At 47.5% G+C, this 9,919-nt stretch overlaps 1 long non-coding RNA gene across 1 annotated transcript; it reads right to left on the minus strand.

Moving 5' to 3' along the window:
- Window positions 1-1,435: 1,435 nt before the first annotated feature.
- Window positions 1,436-9,899, minus strand: LOC118690697 (uncharacterized). Its single transcript, XR_004980887.1, has 3 exons — window positions 9,730-9,899; window positions 7,595-7,735; window positions 1,436-1,468 (listed from the first exon to the last, which is right to left on the minus strand). It is a non-coding gene; the product is annotated as an uncharacterized LOC118690697 (long non-coding RNA).
- Between the last annotated feature and the right edge of the window lie 20 nt (window positions 9,900-9,919).

Below are 9,919 nucleotides of genomic sequence, written 5' to 3' on the forward strand. Positions count from 1 at the left end.
CAGAAGATCTCCAGAAGTCCAACAGATATGCAAGCCAGCATGACTAACTGGGCAAGGATCTGTGCAAACAAAACTGCAAGTTCCTCAGCTATTTCATTTGCAACAAGAAGTGAGTTTTGAAATGCTGGCAAGGTCTTCTGGGTTTGTTGAGACCACATCACCATGACAGCAAAGCACTGCCCAGCTCTTCATTATTGTACAGCTTTGCAAGAGACTGGTGAGGGGAAGTTCAAAGAAAAAAACATGGGCAGATGTCATATGGGAGATCACAGGAGATACCCCAGCCCGTGGATAACCCTGCTCTCCAACCACAGAGCTTTTGACAGGTTCTTTCTCTGGAGCAATGCTGAATTTTCAACAGCATGGGCTGAATTTCCTGAGCAAGGCAAATATATTCCACTTGTTTTCCATGGCCAAGAGCTAATGAACTTGTGAAAGGTAAGCAGTGCAAACAATAGTCATGTACTCAAAGGGCAGGACTGCTCTCAGCTTATCCACACTTCTGCTCTTCCATCCAGGTGGGTTCAAAACCACCTACCTAGGGTGGAATCAGGGCCTCTGGGAGTTGCTGGTGAATTTTCTGGCAAAACATTTTCAGGTCAAAACAGCAATGCAAGGCTGTTATCAGAGAACTGAAGATAGGGAAAGGTGTGCTGGTTTAAAAAACTGTACAAAAAATAATTTTGAGAAGCTGACATTTCAAAAGGTGACAATTTTGCTCTGCAGCTCAAAAACATGATTGCAACACTTTGGCTTACAATTTCTTAAGTAACCCAAGTATTTTTTTTAATATGAAATTACATATCTTGATGGAGCTCATGTGATTGCTCCTTGTTTTATCACAAAAGTTTTAAAATTTTTAAAATGTTTTTCCTTGCTCTAGCTAAAGGGAAGAAAATTTAAGCACTTGGGAAAGCTGAGAAGATGTGAAAACTTTTTCAGTCCAATCTAGGCAAAGTAGGATTCCTGCCCATTTCATTCAAAATGAGGCACAAGGTTCCAGCCTGGCTCCTCTGCTCCTCAAAGGGACATTGTTTCATTCTGAGATGATCCAGGCAGTCCACGAGATGTGGTCCATTTATTTTGTCTCAAGATAACAGTAGCTGCACAGGTACAGGGTTGGTTTTTTAAATGAGATAAAATGCCCACACAATCCCAGTAAATTTACAGACATCAGAAGGAATCCTCAGAACGTCTGTAAGGAGTCTGGTCTCATTCCTGTGAAAAGTCTGCATTTAAGAATGTCATGTTCTTCTAGTAAGCTGCTTGTTTGGAATCAAAGTATTTTCAGCACTAAACACAAGAGATGTAAATCTGGGGGCTTGCAGCCAAGGCCACCATTCCTATAGAATAGGAAGAGCACAGGCTCTTCTCTATAGCTCCTGTTCTGCTCATTGAGACAGAGGCAGAGGGCAACATCCACAGCAGCCCCATCCTGGTTAGACATCCCTCCCATGGCCTGTGAGACCTGTCAGCAGAACAGAAGGAATTTTTCAGCCTCCAAATCAGGACCCTTGGAGGACCCTTCCCATTCACCACAGTGAATAACAGCAAATTGAAATGCAGCCACTGCCCACCCCAGTCCCCTGGCATTTAGCAGATACCTGCATTGGTTAATTATCACCAGTCCTGTCCTACCTAGAGCTCCAAATACTGCAACTAACTGCTTTAGGGAAGAACAGGCACACAGGGGTCTGCACATGCCAGAACTACTGTGGGAATAGAAAGCATCTGGGTTTGAAGATGTAGCATCCACAGATTGGTTCTGCACAAATGCACTGATGAGGAGAGCCAGCCACTGGGTTCTGACCCCAATTTCTAGATTCAGCAACCAACAGAGGCCAACAGAGTTTAATTATGATTTTTTTCCAAGTGGTTGGGCACTCAGCTGAGTTCCTGTGGCTGTAACTCAGCTGTGTTACAAGCCACCTCCAGCAAGACGGCACTGGAGCAGGAGGTAATTGAGGGCTGGCTCCCCGAGGGAATTTTCCCTTAAAAGGATAACTACATTGTCATGAAGAAACCAGCTCACTTCCACTGCCCGCAGAGCTTTCTGCAGGCACGGCTGCCAGAGCTGGGGGCGGTGGCGGGCACTGAGAGCAGGCAGGCAGGAACAGCAGGGCAGTGCCTGCTCCCTACAGGGCAGTGCCTGCTCCCTGCATGCCACAGCTACTGCAGGGAGCTCAGCCATGCCCTGCCATGAAGGGCTGCAGGACATGTAGGCAGCCCCAGGACGTCACTTCAGTGCCACGTAACAAGAGGGCAACTCCCATCATCTGCTTGAGGCAAAAAGGAACCCAAGTGAGGGACTGCAATCAAAAAAACCCCAAAACCCTCACAAGAAGCATTTGCACTCAAAATGAGCAATATTTTCAGAGAAGGGAAGGCAGTGTACCAGCTGAAAGCGTGCCAAGGAATATTTCCAATTAAATATTTTTCCACCAGAAAATAACCAAAACCCCAGCTTTTCGTTTGAGAATTTGTGGAACAATTCTTATCAAAACTCTTAAGATGGGATCCAGGAGAATGATGAAAGAGCAGAACCCCATGGTGGGTGGCCTCCCACCCAGCAGCAGGCCACTAAGAAGGGAGAGCCAGGTTTAAGGCCAAGTTCCCCTCTGGAAGATTCAGCCTGTTGACTTGAACCTCAGCGTCCCATAACCAAGAGGAAACTGCCTTAGCTGTAACACAGCCCTGCTCGATACCCAGGATACCTCCTTGTCCTCAGGACAGCCCACCCACCTAGAGCTTTGCACTGTGCTCTCTTGTGCAGCTTTTACATGGAATGAAGCTGAAACGGACAAGGCTGGGTTTGGCCCAGCTGTAGTGGCAGGCACCAATTCCCACCTCACAGCTAAAGCTTCTCTTGGGTGAGGTTTTCAACTCTGACTCATGCTTCTGTCTCTGGCACAGAATAAGCCGCCAATCACACTGCAAGAGAAGGAATCAGAGCCTGGTGTTTCCCTGCACCCTGATGAGAGGACAAAATATGTGCAAGTGAGCAACAGCCAGGTCTGAAATGAGCAGAGACTCCTGAGCTGGCAGTGCAACAGAGGCTTACACAAAGTAAAACACCATCCCTTTCTTTGAGGACTGGCAGCCCAGAGAACCCCAAGCAGCTCAAGTCCTTCCATTGAAGTGGGGAGTCCAGCCCAGAGAGTGGGTGAGACAGATTTCTGGTGACCAACACATCATTGCTGCTGGAAGCAGGAGCTCCTAGTACTGAGCACCTTTAGGAGACAGACCACCAGCAACCTCCTCCAGACCACAGAGGTCAGCTCAGGAGCTGCAGCAATTCTGCAGCTGCTCCCAGCTCTGCCTGGTGGTTGCTCCATCTGGTCCCATCCTGTTACTACTGTCTTTGTGAAGTGTCCACTTGAAATAGTCCTATTTCAGGAACTCCACAAGCAGCCATGGAGATTCAGCACACTTCCTCTTCGCTTTAGGGGTAGAAAATTTTATTTTCTAATCAGTCTTCCTCTGTAGAAAGAAGTATTAAAAGCTCCTGCAAGGTAATTGTGTTAGTGTTGATAAACAGAAACTCATCCAGAGCAAAACAGCAGAAAGCTGGAGAATTACAGGTGGCTACAGGCACAGACTGGTTGCCATTTGGCTTTTTTCTTCTATGAGTAACAGCAAGAAAATGAGTCAGACTCTATGGCTGAGTCACAGTGAGTGAATATAAACTTGCTTTTCAGACCAAGAGAGCTTGGGCAGGTGGAGGAAGAGCTCTGTATAATCTGACCTGGATAAACACAGCATGGTCCCTCCATGTGCAAGTCCTGCTCCAGGGCCTAGGATCTGCAAGCCTGTCCCAAAGGAAGACCTCCTGGTGGAAATATGTGATAAACATATGACAACATCTGCCTTCTGTTTCCTGTGCTGTGTACAGATTATCTCTCTCTACAGATAACCCTGTTCTTCTCAAAGAGAAAGCTGGAGTTGTGCTTTAAAAACGCTGCTGATATCAGTGACGATTTGGGTTCAGTTCATTCTGTACCTGTTCTCTGACCATGTGTATCACCACATCTCAACACCATCTGCTCAACACCTGAGTGATGTGATTACACATCTGCCCGGGGTTGTTTGTTCCCTCATTCCTCCTGAGCACTGAAGCCAGAGGCAGGATAGGCAAAGTGTGCTTTCTGCATTCACGTGTGCTCTCTCCACATGCAGAGTGGAGCTGACGCCCAGCTGAGCTCCCCCACCTCCTCTCCACTGGTGTCATTATTTTCCATGTTGCTTGTTGAGCCCAGCAGAGAAGAAGCCCTGGGAATGCAGAAGCCCATGTCAGAGCATGATCACCAGCAACTCCAGCAGGCAACTTTAAAGGGAAGCCTGGTGGGCTGCAGTAAAGTAAAAATCATCAGGCTACAATGTGACATCAGCAGAGCTCCTTGTAGAACACAAGACTCCGGCTGCTGTCCCAGCCCCCTCCCCCTGCCTCCAATTCCAAGACCATAAAATTACTCATTAGGCTTGGAACAAAATGCTCCCGGTGCACTTGCATGTGGCTGGAGGCAGACACAGATGTTTTGGGCTCTGGAAGAAAATTGCTGAGAGACAGAAATGAAACACTTCCAAAGCTGCACTGTGCTTGCCTGCTCCTGTTGGACTGCATGGGGGTCAGATTAGAAGGGAGCAATGGCATCACTGAGCAACCCTTTGCTTCCACTTAGCTTTTATTAAATCCTCAAACCCAATTTTCTGTTTCACTTCAAGTTTTGCACTGAGTCGTTCAGCATGGCATAAGAGCAGCTCAGGGCTGTGCCTCTGGAAGTAGGTTTCAGCACTTTGGGTTTATGGTTAAAAGATCCTACATTTCAGCTGCACTTTTGTCTTGAAAAGAACAGGGAGAGATCGCCTTTAGGAGCCAGACAATCCTCAGAGGTCCAGGAAGCAGAGGATCCTCCCTCTTTTTACACATGCAGTAAAGTGAGAATAAAAACATTGCCTGCAGGCATGTCAGTGAGGGGATTAGGATGCAGTGTCCCAATTATAGCTTGGTTTATACGAGGCAGCCCTTCCCACCTCCCATAACCAAACACTTGCTCAGTTAACCATCACATTCAAACGAGGGAGGGCAGTGACTCCAGCTCCATCACTCCATTTCTCTTCTTAAATTCAGGAAAGATTATTCTGCCTTTAGATCCTTTCCTGCTACATTTGCTTTTGGTCACACAGTAGATATTTTAAGACCAAACTACTGGCCAAACCTGGTCCTCAGGCACTAAGTCTGAACACAATGGGCTCATATAGACCTCCCTCAGCCAAGTATCACAGAAATTACAAATTTTTTCTCCTACAGTTATTTCTCAGGTATCATTCAGGTACAAAAGACACTGGGGAGGTATTTTTTTGCCTCTCACGTATTCCTGCAGGAGACCAATTCTCCACAGCTGGAAGGAGAATATATCGAGTTGGAAGATGTAGTGGCCATATGTCAGTAAACTCCATGTGGAGGCCAGAGATCAACAGGAGTGGCCTGGTGGTCAGGAACAACCCCTGCCACAGCGCTAATTACATGTAAGCTTCACTTTCAAAGCTGCATAGAAGCTTAAGCTCATTTATCTTTACAAGGGATTTAAAGGCCTATCGGCTTTGGGAAGTGAGAGTGACAGGAGAGGGAAGTGCCAAATCACCAGCTCAAACTTCCAGTTGCTGTTAATATGGACTGAGCTATCTGTGTCAGCACCATGCAGTGCACTGGCAAGGCTCACTCACCAGCCCTGTCGGACATCTCTGCCTGGTTCCTTGAGACTTTTTCTTACCAACGAACAAACAAACCCTTCAGTTTCTCTAACATGATTTCCTCCCAATCCCATAATACTGGATTATTCCTAAGCCTAAAGCAAAGAACATCACTTTGTGATTCAGGCTGCTTCCTGAGCTAGGAGCAACAGCTCTGCTGAAATACCTCACTCTGTGCTGTCTGAAACACTACACAGCATGAGCCGAGTCTGGGAAGACAGGAAAAATGGAATTATAGGCTCGTGAAATGGACACTGACAAAAACCTGAAATGCCGAGCTCACTCAGATGCAGTCTGTGTTTAATCCACTCATCAGACAGTCTCTGTTTAGCTAAATATTTGACTTCAGAATTGGGCCTGAATTATTATTGGCAAAGCTTCCAAGCTCCACAGGTCCCTCTAACAAGCTGTTCCTCTGTGGAAGCCTTGCAAGGAAATGAATGCAGCCTTTGAGGAAACTGCTGGAACCCTTCTCAGGCTTCCAGAGTGGGTTTGTGGAGTCCTGTTAGGTGTCCAGGCCTTCTGAAAGCTCCATATGTTGAGTGTTAGAAGCTACAGGGCTGATGTTTGTGTGCATTTCTGGGATGTTCCCAGAGGAGTTCTGGCTCCGCAGCATGTCACAGGAACAGAGTTATCAAAGAAAGCACCAAAAATAACCTAGTCTACAGAACAACTAAAAGCCAAACCCAGACAAAAAATAAATAAGCTGGAGCCACACATGAAGCCATGTAACCAGAGCTGTAACGTGTATTCCATTCTAATGGGACATATCTGAAAGAGCACAGAACTGGCATGGTCGGTCCCTTGTGAATACCCACAGCAGGGACATAAAGAAGCACAAACACAATTCCTCATCAATGGCAGCTGCGTAACACAGGGCCCAAAGATCTGGTTCAGGTGCTGCCAGGCAGAGCCCATGGTTGCTCTCTCAGCACACAGGCAAGTCTGACACCCTGTCACGTAGAAACAGTCCGTCAGCACTGAAAGAGGAACGTGGTCATCCCCTCTCCCTTGCAGTATTCAATTTCCTGTCTGTGGCAGCATATGCCAAAAAAGACAATCCTCCAAGGATGGAAGCTGTTCCTTGTTCCTCAAGCCAGGCTCCCCTTCTGTGGGCAGCTCCACAGAAGCAGAAGCTTGGCTTCCCAAATTACAGGCAGCTGCAGGCAGGAGGAGTCACCTTCCAGTTTTGTTTCCAAAGGAAGATTATAAATTAAAGTCCAATTTGCTAAACCTCTAGGTAAGCAACTGTTTCTGCATAAACACATACTGGTTTGTGGGCTGTATTACATGGCTAACTGCAAATCTGACTGGCTTGAAAATCACACTGTATACAACTAAACCAGGGAGCTAACAGAGGCACATTTTAAAATTACATGGATTTAACCAGCCTGGCTCATGATTTTTGAATGTGATCAAAAATAATGATTATCCTAAAGCAGTACCTAAAAACTGTGCATGCAAAATAAGAGCACAAAATTCTCTGACAGAGAGCTTCACTTCTAAGTGAGAAAGAGCACAAAGCTGGCTCAGCTAAAATTATTCTTCAAGTGAAATAAAGACAAAGATTTTAACACCATCCTGAAGATGGGGTCGATGTCTGGAATATTTTGCAAAAAAGGGGTCAAATTACCACCTCCCCTGTCATTCTTTGTGCTACAACATTAGTGGAAAAATCCAAGAGCTGTTTTAGGTCTGTTAGCTAATAAATGGATCGCCAGGCAAAGGTTCAGCGTCATTAATAAATTGTCGCAGCATTCTGTACTTAGTATCAGCAGAAAGTCTTGGTCCCTTCCACCCCCGAACACATACCACTTTGGGAAGGACAGAAGGAACTGCCTACATTGCCTTTTTTTGTGCCTGCTGGAAACATCCAAGCTCACAAACAGATGCGAACTCTCAGTGCATCTGCGCTGTTCCTCCTCCGAGATCAGCATTAACCCGCAGGAGAGCCGTGGGTGATGAGTCCTGGCTGATTCAAGCTCTGGAAGACAATGACATTAACAGTGGCAGTTTAAATCCAGACAGCTTTCCATCCAAGGATCTCTTACAGCATAACAAAAGGCTAGCAAGAGCCGGAGGTCCCATCTAAGGCTGGGATGCACAGTACCTCCATAGTGCGTGCAAGCAGGGATTATTCCCTGCCCTATTCAGGGCTGTTTCCCCGGCCCCCAGGCACTAGGATACCCAGTGGGAAGGGCTCAGCCCTTCTCAGTCACTCCTGCTGGCGCCGTTCCAGTTTGTCTGAAGACGTTTAAATATTCATCGAGAAAGCGCAAGACTCCGTCTTGCCGGGTGCACAGATTGCTCTCCAGGGAAACAGGACACCTGCCTTCTCCACTCCCTGCTCCATCAAATCATTAATTATTTAAAGTAACAGGAAAGAGCAAGAAAAACTCTCCGCATCAGACATGCCTGCAGCCTGTTGTTTACGGTGCTCTCTGGGGTCTTGTGTGGCCCGAGGTTTGCATCTCCCCTCCGGCAGAAACCAGGATCAAGCCCAGCTTTCCCCTTTCCTCGGGGAGGATGCTCTACCCGATAAGCTATTGTACAAAAGAAGGGCTTCCCCTTTATCCAGACAGACCTTATGTTCACTTTTCCTACCAGAGAGAGTGTCTTTTTTTTTTTTTTTAACTTCAGTTTGAATAAACGGCAAACAAAACACACATCCAAATCTCTGAGAGAAGCAGCTATCCATAAACCTCCACACATTCTGTATTTGCTCAAGAGCTTAGGGTCTACCTCCCCATTTCACAGCTGGGCAGGCCAAGCCGTAGTGATCCAACTGCATCAGCAAGCACTTGGCTACTGAATCCACCGGTGATGGGTTTCAATGAAATGGAAACCACTGTCTCCCTGCCCTGAAGACAGTTCTGGTGCAGCTGTGTGCACAGAGTGGCATGTGTGGAGAAGCAGAGGGTCTCTTCTTATCTGCCTCCCCCTATCTTCCAACACACCAAACGCCCCACGTTCTCTCACAGGAGCAGCACGGATGCACACAAGGGTCCCCGAGATTGGGATGTACCCCAAAACTGTCCCGAGCCCAGGGAACAGCCCAAACTGCACCCTGGACTCTACTGCTAGAGCAGGAAGTCGTGGCAGGTGAACAGCACTGGCACCCTCATGTGGTGACAGGCACCAGAGTGAGATCACAGCCGAAATCAGCGGTACAGAGAGAGATATTTCTCCAGAGGGACTTCACTAGGGAGTCCTGACAAAGACCATCTGTGGGCCAGCATGTCTAGCGACGGGATACAAACCTGATGTCATCTCTCCTCTCCTGAGACCAGCAGCAAAGAATGACAGAATGGGCTGGAAGAGACTTAAGGATCATCCAGTTCCACCACCTTCCATGGGCAGGGACACCTTCCACTATCCCAGGGTGCTCCAAGCCCCACCCAACCTGGCCTTGGATGCTTCCAGGGATGGGGCTTCAAATAAGGTCTCCCCGGAGCTCTCTTTTCTCCAGGCTGAACACCTCCAGCTCTCCCAGTCTGGCTACAGAGCAGAGGTGCTCCAACCCTTGGAGAATTTCTGTGGCCTCCTCTGGACTGACTCCAGCTGCTCCATGTCCTTCTTATGCTGGGGAGCCCAGAGATGGAAGCAGTATGACAGGAGAGGAGTACTGTGGGGGACCCACAGAAACAGATCTGATTATCCCCAAAACCTCAGCTCACCCCGGTTTCTTCCTTATCATACTATCAAAATGGAGAACAAAATAAAAGATAAAACCAGCCCAGACGCTGAAACTGGAGAATTCACTAAAACTCTGAGGGAAAAGCCCTTTTGCCCCCTCCTGCACCTGCTGAGGGACATGTGGTAACAAGAGCACCTCATTCCCAGGAAACATCAACCTCTGAGCCCTGCTTTCAGGGGAAAACAAAAAGAACCCCCCGTATTTTCTACTGCTTAGAAATCCCTCTCCTCCCAAATTGCTCTGGAAACAGAATTAAATTAATTTTAAATTAAACCACCCACCACCTCGAAGCAGCAGCACTCAGCAGAGCCGCGCTGGGGTGAAGGGCGGCACCTGGCCGAAATGGCGGCAGCTGGATGTCCACACTCAAGTCCTCCTCAAACGGCCCGAAAATACCGTGTTTGCCAAGAAGTGGGCTTGTTTTATGATCTTTTGCTTTAAAGAGCAGCAAAAGAGCAGCTCGGCGGCGGC

The sequence above is a fragment of the Molothrus ater genome, chromosome 13 (genome assembly GCF_012460135.2).
Source record: "Molothrus ater isolate BHLD 08-10-18 breed brown headed cowbird chromosome 13, BPBGC_Mater_1.1, whole genome shotgun sequence".
Classification (NCBI taxonomy): Eukaryota; Metazoa; Chordata; class Aves; order Passeriformes; family Icteridae; genus Molothrus; species Molothrus ater.